General features: G+C 40.7%; 1 pseudogene; it reads right to left on the reverse strand.

Annotated features, from left to right (window-relative positions):
* The window catches only part of LOC149494615 (uncharacterized), a 68,634-nt pseudogene extending 54,528 nt beyond the window's left edge, over window positions 1-14,106 (reverse strand).
* Between the last annotated feature and the right edge of the window lie 416 nt (window positions 14,107-14,522).

The raw sequence follows: 14,522 nt of genomic DNA on the forward strand, positions 1-14,522 counted from the left end.
AGAAGCAGAATCATGCTGGACTTTGAAAAACCGTCTACAAGACTTGGTTGGCAATGGGTCCATCATCCCCAAGGGCAAGCTGAACATCAACCAATCCCTTGCCTAACCATGGGATTAATGCAAAAAAAATTTACTGAATAAGAATCGTTCGATTCTTTCGAACTTTTCTTAGAAATGAATGATGCTTGTGTCTGAGAAGGTTGAGATCAAACCTCCAAAAGAACAAAGGAATTGTTCAAGACCAACAACCACATGTTTGATCGATTTAAGCATCGAGAAGAACAAAGTCACTACAGTCAATCCAATCCTAGTCCATCACAGTCCACCTAGAGTCTATCTTTTAGGGTCTAGTCTTTTCTTTTCATTTTCATTTCTATTCAAGTTTTCATTCAATTCAAATTTGTAAATCTGAGTGTCTTTTGTACACAAATTTTGTCTTATCAATAAAAAGGATCAGTTTACGTCCCCAGCAGAGTTGCCAAACTGTGAACCCCTCCCCAAATAATATCAATGCCATGTGATGCATGTGACTAAGGAAGAAATGCATGTGATGTGTGAGTCGCCACCTTGTTTAATTATTTTAGGGTAAACTAGGAAAAAACCCTAAATTGACTCCGATTTTAATTAACCTAATTACTAGATTAATTATCCAATGGTTAAGGCATGGTGTGCAAACCCGAGGTGGATCCCGAGACTATGTCATGCTGATGAACTAACCATGAATGAATGCTTTGCAGGGTGATTAATGTAATTTGGACCAATTTTAAGTGATTACGACTTGCCGCTCGGGGTTAAATCCCACATGTGCCTACGTACTTCCGTTTGAATGGAAGATCAAAGTCAACGTAGTTCGATAGACCTTCTTTGAAGGGCTTTGAATGGGGATGCTTTATGCATGAGTGTGTGTATGCTTTGTGCATTTTGTTTAGGCATTTGATGCCAAAAACGTTGATTTTAAGGCATTTGATGCCAAAATGTTGATTTTAAGGCATTTGATGCCAAAAATGTTGATTTTAATGGCTTTTAGCCAAAAAGATTGATTTAGACAATTGTTGCCAAAAGTTGATGTGATTTAGGCGATTGTCGCCAAAATGCTTGATTTTAAGGCTTTTAGCCGAAAAGAGTGATTTAGGCAATTTGATTGCCAAAATGATTGATTTTAGGCGATTGTCGCCAAAATGATTGATTTTAAGGCTTTTAGCCAAAAAAAGAGTGATTTAGGCAATTTGATTGCCAAAAATGATTGATTGGGCGTTTGTCGCCAAAATTGATTGACTTAAGGCAATTTATTTGCCAAAAGCAATTGTTTGAAGGCTTTTAGCCAAAAATTGTGATTTAAGCGATTTGTCGCTAAAAGGTGGTTAATTTAATTCATAGACAATTTGTTTGCCAAAAATTGATTGAACCGTGGGCAATTTGTTGCCAAAATGTGGTTGATTTAATTGCAGGCAATTTGTTGCCAAAACGTGATTGATTAAGGCTTTTTAGCCACAATTATTGATTAATTGGAGTTAAGCCAGACTGTTCGAAATAAAGGCAATTAACCGTAGTTATTGATTAACTAGGTATTTTAAGCCAATATCGTCGGGTTTAGGCTTTAATACCACGATTATTGATTAACCGGGCATTAAGCCTAAATTTATTTAATTGAGGCAGTTTATTTGCCTAATTCATGACGTGAATGCTTTTATGCAGTTGTAGAATTATTAGGAGTAGAAGAGAAGCATGCATGAAATGCTAAAATTAAATAGGCAGAGTTTAGTTTATGTACCTGATTTAATCGACGGCCACTTCTTAACTCTAGGTTAAGCTCCTCGTTAAGGGAATATTAATTAATTAATTTTAGTGACCAATTAACAAGGCAAGAAAGCGATAAAATCTAAAATTAAAAATGCAAAAAAGCAGTAAAGAATCGCAAGGAGCGTAGGGGAGAAGGAGCGTCCGTCAACACAGACTGAGTGAGGAAAACGGAGGGTCTCGGGGCTGTATTTATAGGCCAAAACGAACTGTTTCGGCGGCCGAGCCGCCGGGTCTAGGCGGCTGGGCCGTCGGAGGTCGGCAGCTGGGGCCCCGTTGCTCGGCGGCTGGAGCTCGACGGCTCGGCCGCCGGAGTCCGGCGGCTGGTCCGCCGGGTCTCAGCGGCTGGGCCGGCCGCTGGCCGCCGGAGGCAGGCGGCCGGGCCGCCGAACCCATGGGGGGCGGGGCCGCCGGGGACGGCGGCTGCCGCCGTCGTGAAGGGCGGCTGCTGCCACCGCCGCGGCCGGCGGACTTTCTAGTTTTACGTTCCGGAGGCTTTTTCGGGAGTTTCAGACCTCCAAAAAATATTCCGGGACCAGTTCCGCGATCCTCGCGATGTCCCGGACGTTTTAAGTACCATATTGGCATACTTTCGGTGAACTTTCCGAATGGCCTTCGGTCCGACCGGACTGTTTGCAGTTCGGGAAAATTGGCTCTTTGAGCCTCAAAATTGGGTATTCACAGATGACCGCAGCCGCTGTCGCCGGCGGCTGCCACCGCCACGGCCGACAGACTTTCTAGTTTTTTTTTTCGTTCCGGAGGCTTCTCCGGCCGGACTGTTTGCAGTCCGGGAAACTGGCTCTTTGAGCCTCAAAATTTGAGTATTCACAGATGCTGGTTTCTCCTGCTGCTTGCCCTGCTGCTTCTCTTGCTGTTTCTCATAAGATTTTTCTACATTTTCTCAAGCATTTTTTGGTTAAAATGTGGGGAATAGTAATATTTCCCTAAAAAAAAATTTTTTTCACAAAATAATTTTTCTTCAAAATAATTTTCCCAATTTGGCCCCCAAGGCTAAAAAATTTCCAATTTGGCCACAAAGGCCCAAAAGTTCACATCTTGGCCCTAAAGGCCCAAAAATTCCCAATTTGGCCCAAAGGCCCAAAAATTCTCAATTTGGCCACAAAGGCCCAAAAGTTCACATCTTGGCCCCAAAGGCCCAAAAATTCTCAATTTGGCCCCAAAGGCCCAAAAGTTCACATTTTGGCCCCTAAGGCCCAAAAATTCCCAATTTGGCCACAAAGGCCCAAAAATTCCCAATTTGGCCCTAAAGGCCCAAAAATTTCCAATTTGGCCACAAGGGCCCACAAGTTCACATCTTGGCCCCAAAGGCCCAAAAATTCCCAATTTGGCCACAAAGGCCCAAAAGTTCACATCTTGGCCCCTAAGGCCCAAAAATTTCCAATTTGGCCCCAAAGGCCCAAAAATTCCCAATTTTGGCCCAAAGGCCCAAAAATTCACATTTTGGCCCCTAAGGCCCAAAAATTCACATTTTGGCCCCTAAGGTCCAAAAGTTCACGATTTGGCCCCAAAGGCCCAAAAGTTCACATCTTGGCCCCTAAGACCCAAAAGTTCACATCTTGGCCCCAAAGGCCCAAAAATTCCCCGATTTGGCCCCAAAGGCCCAAAAGTTCACAATTTGGCCACAAAGGCCCAAAAGTTCACATTTTTGCCTCTAAGGCCCAAAAGTTCACATTTTGGCCCCTAAGGCCCAAAAATAAATCGAAGAAAATGAAAAAAATTTAGGAAATAGCCAAAAGGCGGGTCTTCTGAACGCGTCTGATTTTCGCCTTCAAAATTTGTTTTTCAGACAACCACCGACTCCCATAAATTATTTTTATGATTGCCGGTGGGGGGCAACAGTGAATACCCAAATTTTGAGGCTCGAAAAGCCAGTTTTCCCAGACTGCAAATAGTCCGGCTGGACCGGAGGCCATTCGGAAAGTTCACTGGAAGTATGTCAATATGGTACTTGAAACGTCTGAAAAATTACGAGGATCGCAGAACTGGTCTCGGAATATTTTTTGGAGGTCCTGAACTCCCGGAAAAGCCTCCGGAACTAAAAGACAAGCAAGAAGACCGGCCACGGCGGCGGCTGCCGTCGGACCCAGTGGCTGCGGCCGCCGGTCAAGGCGGCAGCTGCCGCCGACACGGCGGCAGCGGCCGCCGTCCAGCCTGGATTTGCCCTATAAATGGGCCCCGATTTCTCAGTTTTTACTCACTCAGTCTGTGTTGACGGACGCTCCTTCTCCCCTACGCTCCTTGCGGTTCTTTTACTGCTTTTCTGCATTTTAATTTAGCTTTATTTCTTTCTTGCTTTGTTAATTGGTCACTTAAATTAAATTAATTTTAATTAATATTCCCCAAACGAGAAGCTTAATCTGGAATTTTCAAGCTGAAGCTAAGAAGCGGCCGCCGATTAAATCAGGTAAGAACGAAACTCTGCCCATTTAATTTCAGCATTTCATGCATATTCTTCTTCTACTCCAATTTTGAATTAAACTGCTGCATAATTGCATTCACGTCATCAATTTGGCAAATAAACTGCCTCAATTAAATATGATTAAGCTTAAATGCCCGATTAATTAATAATTGTGGTGTTAAAGCCTAAATCCGACAATATTGGCTACAGTATCTGGTCAATTAATGACTATGGTATAATCGCCTTTATTTCGAACAGTCCGGCTTAAGTCCAATTAATCAATAATTGTGACTAAATAGCCTTAATTAAACACGTTTTTTTATGGCAATAAATTGCCTATATCGCAATTCAATTGATCACCTTTTGGCAAACAAATTGCCTATAAATAAGATTAACCATTTTCAGCGACAAATCGCTTAAATCGAAGCAAAGCTTTGGCAAAAATGCCTTGAATTAATCAATCTTTTGGCTAAAAGCCTTAAATCAATCATTTTGGTGACAATCGCCCAATCAACACCTTTTGGCAAACAAATTGCCTAAATCAACCCATTTTGGCTAAAAGCCTTCAAATAATCACTTTTGGCAAACAAATTGCCTAAATCACATCAACTTCAACAAATTGCCTAAATCAATCTTTTTGGCTAAAAGCCATAAATCAACATTTTTGGCAACAAACGCCTAATCAAATCAATCAATTCTTTGGCAAAATGCCTAAACAAAATGCACAAAGCATACACACACTCATGCATTAAGCATACCCATTCAAAGCCCTTTAAAAAAGGCCTATCGAACTACGTTGACTTTGATCTTCCATTCAAACGGAAGTACGTAGGCACATTTGGGATTCAACCCCGAGCGGCAAGTCGAAATCACTTAAACGTTTCATTGGTCCAATTACATCATTTACCTTGCAAAGCATTCATTCATTGGTTAGTTCATCAGCATGACATGGTCTTGGGATCCATCTCGGGTTCGCAAACTATGCCTTAGACATTGGGATAATTAATCTAGTAATTAGGTTAATTAAAATTGGAGCAACTTAGGGTTTTTTCCTAGTTTACCCTAAAAGAATTAAACAAGGTGGCGACTCACACATTCACGTGCATTTCTGCCCTTTAGTCATATTCATCATATGCCAATATTGGGGGTAGGGGTTCACACCATGATGGTTTATGGGCCCAACCTATATGTCCTAGGGTTAGAAGAGACTTTGACCTCAAATCGTGTGTGGGAGATATAAGGGTGGAGGTGATGCATTTCCTTACTCCCGCTCCCCCCTTGTTTGTATATAATTGCTATGATTATGTCATGTTTCATCCGTGCATCATTTAACTTGTTTATTGTAGGTATATAGGGTATATTCTATCATGGCTCGATCTTGACATTCAAAGCACCAAAGGGCGAAAGACTTAAGAGAGGTGTTGGAAGCAAACGAGCCAAAAGAGCTCTTTCCAATGGTGACTACAAGGCCGAGGTCCAATTGCCTAAGAGGGAAGCTCCTTCGATTCCAACTCCAATGAAGGAAGACCATTTAGAAGAGGCTCATCAACTCTTGCTTGAAATAAAGCAAGCACAACTCGAAGCCATGACTCTCTTCCAAGGTGTGGAGGCGCGATTCACGCTCATGTGCAATATCGCTAACCGCCTTGTGGAAATTGGCCACTTCACTTTAGAGGATGAAAAGCCATATCAAACCTCTTAGGCTTTGAGGTTTAATAATTTTAAATATTTAGTTAGGGCCTCAAAAGAACAATTAATTTAAAAAGTTTATTTTTGGAAAAATAATGAAAAGAGTTTATTTTTTAGCCAAATATCATTGATGTAAAAAAAAATAATAATAAAAAAATCTCAAATAAAGGACCATGCTCAAGTAATATCATGCTTGAGGCAAAAAGAAAGGGATAAAAAATAAAAGAATAAGCATAAAGTCATTATAAGTATTTGGCTACTAAATAGGGCATGTTTTGCTCCTAATAGTTCCCAAAAGCCCTTCTCCGATTTTGGATCTGAGCCATCGTGATAAATCCGCAATGGAATATAACATTAGTTGCATCTCATGATTTTGTGATTGTATGATCGGATTATTGTATGTCATTTCATTTTCATGCATCCATGCATACATGCATCATGTCGTGTTTGCTAACATCTATTTGTACAGTCAAGATTGCACCTTGCAAAGATAAAGCTCCACAAGGAGCCAGTTGGTTAAGAGTGGACAATCGCCTGGTTAGAGTTGAAGAACCTTCGACCCCCTTTGATTTGCCAAATTTTGTACCTACCAGTTCTTCGGGCTCCCGCTTTGAGATTGAGCACTCTCTAATGCAAAAAGATTTGCCAGTTCTGCTTCAACTTATGCTGATAGAATGCTCGAGCCAGGCATTCCCATTTCTGAAATCGAGAAGATGATTGAGAAAATTATGGCAGCTAGCCTTGAAAAGCTCTTATGGACTGATAAGGGTAAAGAGCAAGTGGTGATTAAAGATGATGAAGGCAAGGGCGAGTCAGAAAGGAAGGAACACATTGATCACTTGGCAAGATGATGAGTTCTTTAAGAGATGTTTGCCAAAAAGGCTGAGTCTGAGCCTGTCGTCTCAGAAAAAAAGTAAGATAAGAAGCTTGAGAAGTTGCACGTGTTCATGAAGTCCAAGGAGATGGACCAATATGTTGACTTCGATGATGATGATGATCATGATGAGGAGTTAGAATTGAAGCAAGCTATCCCTATGACCTACAACATGCCAAAAGTGGCAAAGTATGATGGTAATGGTGATCCGAAGATGCATCTCATACAATACAAGTCAATCATGGAATTGGCGAGTTTGCCGTCGAGGGAAATTCTAAAGATGTTCCTAGTGTCCTTAACTTGGTCTGTCCAAACTTGGTATTACAATATCGAGAAGAGGGTAAGGAGAGATTGGATTGAACTCACCACGATTTTCCTTAAGGAATACGCTTACAATCTTCAAATGAACGTTAATTTGAGATATTTAAAGCGATTGTGTAGAAACAAGACGAGGCTGTTGGCTCAAGGGTCAAATATTTATCTTGAGATTTTGATGATTAAAACAAAACAAATAAATTTAAATTATGTTATTTGTGCTAATAACATTTTATGCAGATTATATATGGAAAGTAATAAATAAATGAGGCAAGTCCTACAATTTTGAGGATCATGAAGACTATTCAAGACCTTAGTGGTTAGATTTTTAGGATTTATTAAAGGATAGAGAGAACATCCATTTATAAGTACAAAATTAATTTCTTCTCTCTTTATCAAAAGGATTTTTGAAAATACTTCCTTAAAAAAATTAAAAGCTTTTTCGTTCCTTAATTCTTTTACCTAAAATGGAGGAGAACTTGTCATTTTTTGTCATAAATATCTAAGAAAAAGCTTATTTTAGCTTTTCGAAAATTATTTTCATAAAGGTTCGAAATTTATTCACTTACCTAAATTAAAGAGACTTTGTCTCAAACAATTTTGGTAATAGAATAAATCGAATAAAATCTTTATCTCTTCATTTTTGGAAACAAATCTTTTAAAGAAATCCAAAATCTTGATTTTATCTTCTTACCTAAATGAATGAGATTTTATCTCAATCGTTTTTGGTAAATAAATATTTTGAATAAGATTTTCAAATCCTTATTTTCGAAAATTTTGTTCTTAAAGGAAAGTTAGATTTTCTCTTATTCGCTTATCGAAAAAGAAAGAATATGTGACTCAAAAGAATTTTCGATAACAAAGATCTCCGTATCTTCCAAAAATGAAAAGTCAATATTCTGATTTGAAAAAGATATCTTACTTTCTAAAAACAAGATTATTATCCCTCTCTATAAAAGGCGTCTGTTCTTTAAAAGACGTGGGAGAAAAGAGTTTTTAAGAGTGTTCGTCCATTGATCATATTTTTATCTCTCAAAACTTATTCTCAACCCCCTTATTTCTTTTCATCTTAATAATATACGTTTTATCTTTAAAAGAGAAAAGAAATTTTATAACAACTTTTTTTGAAAAACAGTTCTGATTTCTAAAACGATTTTCTAATCTTAAAAACTGTTTTTCCTATGCTTATACTTGCATTTCTGTCTGTCTATTTAGATTTTGTAATCTTTAGTAGACAGGTTTTTCATTTGATAAACATTTGTGTAATAGCTTAGGTGAAAAGCTATTGTGAAAGAGGTTATCAAGCGACCTTCTCCATGAGAGAGATTCAATGTCTTGATTTGAGTTTCTATTCTCTGCCAAAAACAGAAACGGTTGAGGTTAACTAGAACCTTTGGATAGTCTAGTGGGACAAAGGGTAGATCTAGGAGTTTATCTATTGCCTTGTACTATTTGTTTGTCTTTTTCCTGATGCGGAACCCGTAGGAAATGGACTCCTAGAACCCCTAATCGAGTTGATAGGTCTATCTAGAATTGTTGATGCAATTAGAGGAAGCAATCTCTTACTATCACTATAAGCAAGGAAAATAAGCAAAGCTTGAAAATTTCTGTAATTCAATTTGATCAAAGTTGTTTATTTACAAAGAAGATGAGAATATTTATACTAAAAGCTAAACATAATGGGCTAACTTTATGAAATAGACCCATTAACAAAAGGCCCATTCAAAAATAAGAAAGAGACTAAGCCAAATAAAGCATAAAATGATAAACACGTCCAAGTCAGTGTCTAGCACACCCTGGGCGTGCTACCTAGCACCCCCGTGCTACAAGAGGCAGACTCTAGCACCCCTAGGTTGTGCTACTCAGCACGGGCGTGCCACACCATCAGCACATGCCTCCAACATTGTAAGAAGCCTAGGAATGCCTTCAAGTTCCTCACAACACTTGTTAAATGCCACACCATGAAGCTTGTGTTATTTGGACTTGAACACATAAGGACATGGCTGCCCCATATCACTTGGCACGACTTCATGTAATCGGTCCATTAGGAAGCACCAACGGATCTCCTATGTTGTTCTCCATGCTTCCTTGAGCTTTATTGACGAGTGGTGGGGGATCCGTATCATTCCCCCTCTCCTCGAAAAGATTCGTCCTCAAATCTGCATCCATTTCAAAGGGAGACAAATCACTAACATTAAAAGTAGCAGAAACACCATACTCACTAGGTAAATCTATTTTGTAGGCATTGTCATTGACGCATTCCAAGACTTGGAATGGACCATCTTCATGTGCATCCAACTTAGACTTCCATTGGTTGGGAAACCTCTCCTTCCGAAAGTGCACCCAAACCCAATCTCCAGGCGCAAACACCAGCTTCTTCCTTCCTTTGTTTGCCCTGTCAGCATACTGTTTGTTCTTCTTTTTGATATTTGGTCGAGCTTTCTCATGTAAAGTCTTCACCAATTTAGCCTTTTTATCACCATCTAAGCTAGAAAGCTCATGTAAGGGTAAAGGGACAAGATCCAAAATAGTTAGTGGGTTAAATCCATAAACAAGTTCAAATGGAGAAAAACCCGAAGTAGAATGTATGCTTCGTTTATACGCAAATTCAATAAATGGCAAACAATCTTCCCAAGTTTTTAGATTTTTACCCACAATAGCACGTAGTAGAGTTCCTAAAGTCCTATTCACAACTTTAGTTTGCCCATTTGTTTGTGGGTGACAAGTAGTGGAATAAAGTAATTTAGTACCTAACTTAGCCCACAAAACTTTCCAAAAATGTGAAAGGAATTTAGCATCCCTGTCAGAAACAATGGTCCGCAGTACCCCATGTAATCGTACCGCCTTTTTAAAGAATAGGTCAGCAACATTAATGGCATCATCAATTTTATGATATAGAATAAACAGAGCCATTTTACTGAATCTATTAACTACCACAAATATGCTATCTCTACCATGTCTAGTCCTAGGTAAACCAAGCACAAAATCCATAGATATGTCAACCCAAGGTGTACTAGGAACTGGTAAAGGCATATACAAGCCATGAGGCATAGACTTAGACTTGGCCTGTTTACAAGCAAGACAAGAATCACAAACTTTCTCGACATCTTTATGCATATGAGGCCAACAAAAATGTTCATTTAACATGTCATAAGTCTTATGTACCCCAAAATGTCCTATGAATCCCCCACAATGAGACTCAAGCACAAGCAAATCACGCATAAAGCATTTAGGCACACAAAGTTTGCTGCCCCTAAACAAATATCCATCATGTCTATAAAATTTATCAAATGCTCCATGTTCACATGCCAAATATACATTGCCAAAATCAGAATCAGACACATACAAATCCTTAACATACTCAAATCCTAGTAACTTAGAACTAAGAGTAGTAAGCAAAGCATATCTTCTAGATAATGCATCAGCAACAATATTATCTTTCCCATGCTTGTACTTAATTACATAAGGGAATTGCTCAATGAACTCAACCCACTTAGCATGTCTTTTGTTGAGCTTACCTTGACCCTTCAAGTGCTTTAGGGCTTCGTGATCGGTATGAATGACAAACTCCGTAGGCAATAAGTAATGTTGCCATACGTGTAAAGTCCTCACTAAGGCATACACCTCCTTATCATAGGTTGAGTAATTGAGTTGTGCTCCGTTCAACTTTTCGCTAAAGTAGGCAACTGGCTTCTTCTCTTGCATCAGAACTGCTCCAATTCCTACACTAGAAGCATCACACTCAATTTCAAAGGTGTTCTCAAAATTAGGTAAAGAAAGTATAGGAGCGGATGTCAACTTCCCTTTAAGAGTGTCAAACGCTTTCTATTGTTCCTCGCCCCACTTGAACCCAACTTCCTTTTTAATTACCTCCGTGAGTGGTGCGGCAATCGAAGAGAAATTTTGCATAAACCGTCCATAGAAACTCGCCAACCCATGGAAACTTCGCACATCCGAAACTGATTTCGGCATTGGCCATTCCTTGATAGCTTTCACTTTCTCCTCATCCACCTCGCTACCCTGTGCACTCACAACAAAATCAAGGAATACAAGTCTATCTATACAAAATGTGCATTTCTTAAGCTTAGCATACAATTGTTCAGTTCTCAAAGCTTTAATACTAGCCTAACATGCTCAACATGATCATTCAAAGACTTGCTATAAACAAGCATATCATCAAAATATACAACTACAAATTTTCCTAAGAAAGCACGTAAAACATGGTTCATAAGCCTCATGAAAGTACTAGGTGCATTAGACAATCCAAAAGACATCACTAACCATTCATACAAGCTATACTTAGTTTTGAAAGCAGTTTTCCACTCATCACCTAGTTGCATTCTAATTCAATGATAACCACTCATTAAATCTATTTTTGTAAAGTAAGTCGCCCCACACAACTCATCTAACATGTCATCAAGTCTAGGAATAGGTGTCCATACTTTACCGTGATTTTGTTGACCGCTTTACAGTCAACGTACATTCGCCATGTACCATCCTTTTTGGGTACTAAAAGTACTGGAACGGCACAAGGGCTCATGCTCTCTCGCACCAATCCTTTCTCCATAAGCTCATCAACTTGCCTCTGTAACTCCTTTGTCTCCATTGGATTGCTTCTATAGGCGGGTCAATTTGGAACGGTGGAGCCAGGAACGAAGTCAATCTGATGTTCCTTCCCTCTCAAAGGTGGCAATCCACTAGGCAATTCTTCAGGAAAGACATCATTGAACTCCTGCAACATAGAAACAAACACATAAGGTAATCCATCAAGGTTAATGTCAGTGTTAGAAAACAAAGTCTCCTTGAACCTAAGAAGCAACACGGGCTGCCTCAAGGCTATAGCACTGTGACATCCCGACCCGGCAAAGCGATCCTAAGAGGGCGGGTCGAGCGAAGCTCCTGGCTAGCTTCTAGGATGGCAGGCTAGCTAGGGTAGTGGAATGCGGGACACAGGAATGAATCGAATCATATATCGAAAAAGGGGAAACTAATCATTAGAGGCGCCTTTTGGTGGAATGGCTGGAGAGTTGGAAGAACTCCAGGGTTAAGCATGCTCGCTTAACAGAAATCTCAGGATGGGTGACCTCCTGGGAAGTTTCCTATTTCACCTGCGGGACAAAACCATGCGGGTCTTGCCATCTTGTATGGGCGATTTGGCTTGATCCAAAGCGGACAATTCCTCTGGTGATTAGAGTCGGGCGTGACAGTTGGTATCAGAGCCGAACCCCCTCTAGTAGATGTATGGTTCGAGGACGAACCACGCGGAAGCTGGTGGACCTGTGACATCCCGACCTGGCAAAGCGATCCTAAGAGGGCGGGTAGAGCGAAGCTCCTGGCTAGCTTCTAGGATGGCAGGCTAGCTAGGGTAGTGGAATGCGGGACACAGGAATGAATCGAATCATATATTGAAAAGGGGGAAACTAATCATTAGAGGCGCCTTTTGGTGGAATGGCTGGAGAGTTGGAAGAACTCCAGGGTTAAGCGTGCTCGGTTAACCGAAATCTCAGGATGGGTGACCTCCTGGGAAGTTTCCTATTTCACCTGCGGGACAAAACCGTGCGGGTCTTGCCATCTTGTATGGGCGATTTGGCTTGATCCAAACGGACAATTCCTCTGGTGATTAGAGTCGGGCGTGACAAGCACACTTAACCTCTCTAGCTCTCACATAAAAATTGTGTTTCTTTCTCTCCCCTCTCGGTGTTTCACTCACCACTGGGCCATTAATCTGTCTGGTACCTTTTGTGGCCTCTTTCTTCCCAACCTCACTCTTAACACTCTTTTGTTCTCTAGAACTTGAAGCCTCACTCCCATTTTCCCTCAAAGCTTAAGCCTCTCTCTCTCTCTCAAGATTTTCTTTTGATCGGCATACACTTCTTGTGGTGATAATGGAATAAGAGTTACCTTTTTCCCCCTTATGAACTAAAGAGTATCGGTTGTAGAACCCATCATGTAGTGCCCTTCTATCATATTGCCATGGCCTTCCCAACAACAGATGGCCTGCCTGCATAGGCACTACATCGCACAAGATCTCATCTTTGTACTATCCAATAGAAAATGACACAAGTACCTAGCATGTCACCTTCACCTCCCCACAATCATTTAACCACTGTAGCTTGTAAGGCTTAGGATGTTTAACACATGCCAAGTTCAGCTTATTCACCATACTTACACTAGCTACATCAGTGCAACTACCCCCATCAATAACAAGGATGCACACTTTCCCACTAATCAAACACCTAGTGTGAAATATGTTCTCTCACTGTTCAAGACTCTCTTCCTTAACATGCATGTTCAAAGCACATCTAATGACTAGAGATTCTCCATATTCAGCAAACAACAAGTTATGATCATCCACATCCAAATTATCATTATCATCATCATGCAAATATGGCTCATCATCATTATCACTACATTCAGACTCAGAACTAATATTCCCATCATCCTTAGCAATCATAACCCTCATATTAGGACATTGAGATGCAAAATGCCCTTTCCCCAAACATTTAAAGCATTTAATCTCTTTAGAAGCGATTATAGGATTAGAAGTACCTTTGTTACCCTTGAATGTAGATTGGGCAACCTCTTTACCTCTTGAAGTTGATTCTGCCCTTTGGGAACTATTACCTTTGACATCTCTTCTTTCAACTCCTTTGGACCGTTTTGATCCCCCAGTATTGCTGGAATACTTGTTGGTGATTCTTCCCTTTTTCTGTCTTTCAAGTTTCATTGCCATGTCTACCATTTCTTCCATTGTATCATAGTGATACATCTCCAAAGCATCGGCAATCTCACTATTCAATCCTCCAAGGAAACTGGAAATAATAATTTCTTCAGCCTCTTCAATCTTGGCTCTAGCTATGCACATCTCCATTTCCTTATAGTATACCTCCACACTTCTTCCCCCTTGCACCAATCTGGCCAATTTGTTGTGTAAGTCCCTAAAGTAATGGGCTGGAACAAATTTCTGGTGCATCAACTCTTTCATGGTCTCCCATTGTGGCACAGGGCGCATTCGCTTCTTTCTTCGCTTCAACAACAATTGTTCCCACTGTGAATACCCAAATTTTGAGGCTCAAAGAGCTAATTTTCCCGGACTGCAAACAGTCCGACCGGACCAAAGGCCATTTTGGAAGTTCACCGAAAGTATGCCAATATGGTACTTGAAACGTCCGGTATGTCGCGAGGATCGCAAAACTGGTCCCGAAATCTTTTTCGGAGGTCCGGAGCTCCCGAAAAAGCCTCTGGAGTGAGAATTAGCAAAACCACCAGGCACGGCGGCCCAGCCGCTGGCCTCTGGCGGCCAGGCCCAGCCGCCGAGCCCCGGCAGCCCGGCCGCCGAACCCAGCGGCCGAGCCGCCGATTTTACCTATAAAAGCAGCCTCCGGGCCTTCTGTTTTCCTGACTCAGTCTGTGTTGACGGACACTCCT

The sequence above is a fragment of the Jatropha curcas genome, chromosome 7 (genome assembly GCF_041381405.1).
Source record: "Jatropha curcas cultivar XTBG-Jc1 chromosome 7, XTBG_Jcur_1.0, whole genome shotgun sequence".
Taxonomy (NCBI): Eukaryota; Viridiplantae; Streptophyta; class Magnoliopsida; order Malpighiales; family Euphorbiaceae; genus Jatropha; species Jatropha curcas.